This window comes from Moschus berezovskii, chromosome 4 (genome assembly GCF_049115385.1).
Source record: "Moschus berezovskii isolate FMDL1 chromosome 4, NW_MosBer_1.0, whole genome shotgun sequence".
In the NCBI taxonomy this organism is placed as follows: domain Eukaryota; kingdom Metazoa; phylum Chordata; class Mammalia; order Artiodactyla; family Moschidae; genus Moschus; species Moschus berezovskii.
The window spans coordinates 30780121-30786120 of NC_142463.1; the positions used below are offsets into that span (position 1 = coordinate 30780121).

At 37.3% G+C, this 6000-nt stretch overlaps 1 pseudogene; it reads left to right on the top strand.

The window, feature by feature from the left end:
- Positions 1-4582, top strand: part of LOC148778025 (uncharacterized) — a 318848-nt pseudogene extending 314266 nt beyond the window's left edge.
- The last annotated feature ends 1418 nt before the right edge of the window (positions 4583-6000 follow it).

Below are 6000 nucleotides of genomic sequence, written 5' to 3' on the forward strand. Positions count from 1 at the left end.
CAGCATATGATTGAATGCAGGAGGAGGAGCAGATGACAGAGGATGAGATGGTTGGATGACATCACCAATTCGATGGAGATAAGTTTGATCAAACTCTTGGAGTTGATGATGGACAGAGTCGGACATGACTGAGTAACTGAACTGAACTGATGGGAAGAATAGGGTAACAGGAAAGCAGGTGAGTCCACTGCAAACCTAGAGCCGAGGATTGGTAGAGGTCAGGGTAGGGTGGTGGCAGGACAGGTGTTGTATGATTCAGTTCATTTCACTCAATTGGGATATATTTTGAATGTAGAGCTAGCAGGATTTATTGACTATCTGGATATTGGGTGTAAAAGGGTGAGTAAGTCTCTGTATAGTCCATGGGTCACAAAAGAGTCAGACATGACTGAGCGACTTTCATTTTCAGATTACGTTTTTAAACCATGAGAGTGAATGAGAAAACCAAGGGAGTGTGGGAACATTTCAGTGATTCATCATAAGCATTAAAGATTTTACAATAAATTATATTTATATACTTTTTGTTCACTTTTAAAGACAAGTAAAGTGCTAGAAGAAAATATATGCAAAAATTTATATCATCTATAGAATAAAACATTCTAGGCTTGATACCAAAATAGAGTTATAAAGGAAGTCACTAACAGATATGATTATGTAATATTTTATTTCCTATAAATCATAAATGGCATATATAAAAATAAACTGATGTTATGTAAAATTAGTGCCAATGTATATGATATACAAATGTCTAATCTTTATATGTAAATATTTTTGAAAATTAGTAATATTTCAGGAAGAAAAGTAAGTAAAGATATAAACTCAAAATATACAAAAACAAAAAGATGGAAACACTCATTAAGTATAGAGGAAATGTACAAACTAAAATAATAACATTTTCACCTAAGTTTATTTGATAAGATTTAGTTTGGGGAGTGACTCTAGGAACAGTACATTCTTTATATTTTTACTGTAAGTTTGTATTAAATTTCTTGAGTTTCAAAGTCTGAACCTTAAAATGCACATCATCTTGACTAGAAAGACCACCTTTCATAATTTATCTTAAGAGAAATGCTTTTGTTTATGGATCATGTTTCATTTAAAAGGTGGTGAATTATAATATTTAATTTAGTAAAATAGTAGTTATTAACTCAAGGGAGAGAAACTTCAGTTCAGTTCAGCTGCTCAGTCGTGTCTGACTCCTTGTGACCCCATGAATCGCAGCATGCCAGGCCTCCCTGTCCATCACAAACGCCAGGAGTTCAACCAAACTCATGTGCATCGAGTCGGTGATGCCATCCAGCCATCTCATCCTCTGTCATGCCCTTCTCCTCCTGCCCCCAATCCCTACAAGCATCAGGGTCTTTTCCAATGAATCAACTCTTCACATGAGGTGGCCAAAGAATTGGAGTTTCAGCCTCAGCATCAGTCCTTCCAATGAACACCCAGGACTGGTCTCCTTCAGGATGGACTGGTTGGATCTCCCTGCAGTCCAAGGGACTCAACAAGAGTCTTCTCCAGCACCACAGTTCAAAAGCATCAATTCTTCGGCGATCAGCTTTCTTCACAGTCCAACTCTCACATCCATACATGACCACTGGAAAAACCATAACCTTGACTAGACAGACTTTTGTTGGCAAAGTAATATCTCTGCTTTTCAATATGCTATCTAGGTTAAATAACTATTAATAATATTAGTTTAATAAATAAATTTTGCTATATTTGTGTGTTATGCCAATATAGGCATGAAAATCATACTCTAGAATGATAGTTACTTACAAAAATATTTGTGGGTGAATATTTTGTTTGTTAAATGAACAAAGTTAATAACAAAACAAAGGGTAACAGCTTTCCATATTAAAATAATTATAATCCTATAATCTGCAGAGAAAAAACTGAAGGGACACATTTGAAAATACCCAGTTCGGTTTTGTTTGGGTAGTGAAATCATAAGTGACTTTTCATTTTCTTCTTAATTATATTTTCTCAGTCTTTTGCAACAACAACAACAAAAAAAAAAAAAACAAGAGAGAGAGGGGAAAAAACTTTTTCTAAATTTATGTGGTTAAAAAATGAAATCAAAATAAAAAGGAGTAAAAGAAGAAGGTCCAACAGTCTTGATTGCCATCCAGTATTATATAATCCTGGAGTTCTTCAAAACCACTCAGTTGTATGCTGACAGCCTGAGAAACGACTGGGATGAGAGTTATAGAACATCTTTGTCCCAACAAATTGGATGGCTGGGCATATAAATAACTTTCCCTTTATTTTATTTATTTGCACTCTGACAAGGCAGTTTTCCCTGGTATTAATATTTTGCTTTTCTGTTATAAATTCAAGGCATTTTACTATATACTTAATATACTTATGGCATCCAGGCAAATATCGTCCAAGTTGAGTGTTAATATTCCATTTGACCAATGAGGAAACTGAGGCACAAAGAGTTGGAGTAACTTGCTTAATGTAATCGACAAGTAAGAAGTAGACCTAAATTTCAAAAGCTTGTCTTCTATCTCCAAAGTTTTTCTTTTTCCTCTACATTTTTTTCTTAAAGAGTGAGTGAGGAAAATATGATTTCAGTGACAGAAGGGCATCAGTTAAGTGACAATAAATCCTAGTGTGAAACACCTTGTCCCTTTTTCATTGTTTTAAACCCAACTACACAGAGAAAAACCGCTTAGTTTTTTAAGAGTCTGTCTATACAAACTTTTCAGAATTTGTTGATTCTCCTTTTTCAATAATAAAAGGGCAGATCTAATGTTGAGCACCTCCTTAAAATGTAATAATATTGCTTGATCTTATTGTATTTAGTTTTACCTTCTATTTAGAGCAAGAGACATTGGATTTTTCCATATATAGCTATAATATAAATTTTGTCTTTAATTTGAAATTTTCATAAACATTCTATCATTAACAGTATAAGTAAGCCACCAACTATTTAAAAAATTGCCAAGGGTAAATGCAAAGGCTTCTGAAATATTATGTGCTGCCTTTTCTCACCATTTTAGGAATTTTAAGTAGGACACAGTTAACATTTATTAAATCCTTATTGTGTCCTAGTAGTTTCTATCTATGATCCCACTTAATTCTCATAGTTGTTCTGTGAGTTTGGTATTGATACACCCAGTTTACAGATTTGGAAATGGAGGTACTACATGGATATGCAACCTAAGGGCATCCAACTAGTAAATGGTGATCTTCAGATTTGAACTCAAAGTCTTGGGTCTCTAAGGACTTAGTTTTAGACTATGCCATTCATGGAGAGATAGTTAATTTGTGTGCTTTTTGCAATTCTTTTCAAGTGTGAAATCATGAACATATAGTAAATCCAAGAGAAGATCAGTTACTGGGACTGTTGTCGGCCAGGGTTGACACTGATGGCTTTGCAAAGTGGATGTGGCAGATTTAGTCTTCTCTGAAGAACAGGTGGAAGGAGATTCAAGTGCATCCTCAAACAAACAATTGACGTACCTTCCATACCACTCAGTCTGGCTTCTGAAACACAGCATCTCACCGCCCTCCTGCTTTATCTCTGCAAATGCTCAGGGAGGGGCAACATTCTAAGTTTCTATCAACACTTTACACCTTACTGTGAATTAATTTTTGATGCTGTTAATTAACATTGATGACAGCAAGCTGAAACAATGGAATGTTTCCATTGAAAGATGTCATCAAAATACAAATACTACCAAGCAGGCAGTGTGAAAGCAGTGAAGCTGAGACTCAAGTATGTGATCATTTTGATAATTACCAAGTCACTATCCACTTGGCTGTAAAAAGGCTTTTCACCACAGTTGCTCAAATAATAGGGGCATTCTTTACAAAAGCTCAGGACAGTTGTCTGGATCATACAAATTTTCTAATACATTTCTTACTGTTGTGTTAGTCACTCCATTGTGTTTGACTCTTTGTGACCCCATGGACTGTAGCCCTCCACTCTCCTGTCCTTTGGATAATCCAGGCAAGAATACTGGCATAGGTTTTCATTCCCTTCTCCAGGGGATCTTCCTAACTCAGGGATCAAACTTGGGTCTCCTACATTGCAGGCATATTCTTTACCATATGAACTACTGCGATAATATAAAAAAAAGAGTCTGGAGATTTTCAAGACCTTATGAAACACATGGTTAAAATTTCTGACCAAGCTTTCTAGCCTGTGTGTCAGTAAAATTCCAGTCAGTGAAACAACCCTCATGGGCCTCTGCTGGCCAAGGCTCCGTGTTTATTGTTGGGAAGATCACTTTCAGCCCAAAGAGGTCACAGGGTTGACTTGACATGCTTCCTATCCTTTCTGCTCTTTAGCTGGTCATTGAAGACATTTAAACATGACACCTCAGATCCTTTCATCCTGAAAACCAGATGTGCTCAGCTGGAGAGAGGAACAGGTAGAACAGAATCCAAACCCTCCATAGAGAAGAGGGCCAAGCAGACAAGCAGCCCAAAGGTTTGTCTTTTCTGCCCGCTCCCTGACCTCTGCCTCCTTCCTAGTCCAAAATTTGCTTCAGCTTTCCACCTAGAAAGAAGGCCAAATTTTATCAAATCCCCAGTTCTGAGCAGCCCAAGAGACCTTGAGGTGTTTGTGTAATATGCTACAATATGTATACCACCCTTGCCCCTGAACTCATCCAAACTTCCTCCATGACTGCCCTAGATCATGAAATAATCTCTTTTCTCTTCCCCTCAAAGACAATTCTCTGGATTCTAATAATGTTTATCAAACATGTAGCCATCATGAAGATAGTGGCTACCATTGCTTGAGGGGTCGCTGTCAATGTGATTAATGTAGGCATTTTACACACATGGTTTCTTCTATCCTCCCTTCCCCCACTTCCACAGCATGATCTTCACTAAAGATACCACGAGCTGCCTCCAGTTCCTCTGGGTACCTTACACAGTCTACCTTGTGATCTATCGCAAATCACAGTTATCACTTGGGACTCTGTTTCCTCAACTGTGTAATGTAGATTCTATAATATCTAATGTCTGTTAAGTCCTGTGGGTTTAAACATGCAGAACAATTTTCCTCCTTCTCTAACTTTGTGTGCTCCTGAAATGAGAGAGGGGGACAGTGAGTGAGATGTTTCCCCTGTTAACTATTAGCTGGCTCCTGGCACAACTCCTTTTACAAACTTTCTCAGGTGTTTACGATTCCCTCAGAAGTCACAGAACTTGACTGTGCCAGACCGAAAAGGGTGATATACCATTGGGGTCTATATGGTTTTATATTTGCTCCAGTGATGTCATGTCACTGAGCTGTGTGTCCGCATGTCCTTCAAGGTTAATAGTGATAAGCCGTATACTTTTTCCATTTCTACTCACAGCATCTATCAATATCACATAAGTCAGGGGAAGATGAATGGGAAGTAATATTTATAACATCACAGTTCAGAGAATTAACTCTGAAGACTGTCATCTTAGGTTCATTTTAAATCCTGACTTTGCTACTTACTGGCTGTGTAACCTTGGGTAAGTTACTTACTTAATCTCTCTGATCTCAATTCTACTTCAAAAGTTATTATGAGGGTTCCCTGGTGGCTCAAGATGGTAAGAAATCTGCCTGCAATACAAACCAGGGTTTGATCCCTGGGTCAGGAAGATAGCCTGGAAAGGGAATGTCTACCCACTCCAGTATTCTTACCTGAAGAATGCCATGGACAAAGGACCCTGGTAGGCTACAGTCCATGGGATAGTAAAGAGCCAAACATGACTGAGCAACTAACAGTCTAAAAAGACTTTAGATTATGAGAATTAAGTTAGCTAATATAAGTGCTTAAAATAGTGACTGGAACATAGTTTAGGGTTATTGAAATATTAGGAAATATATACCCATCTGAATGCGGAGTTCCAAATAATAGCAAGGAGAGATAAGAAAGCCTTCCTTAAGTATTCAGTGCAAAGAAATAGAGGAAAACAATAGAATGGGAAAGACTAGATGAGATACCAAGGGAACATTTCATGCAAATATGGGCAAAATAAAGGATAGAAACAGTATGGACCTAAAAG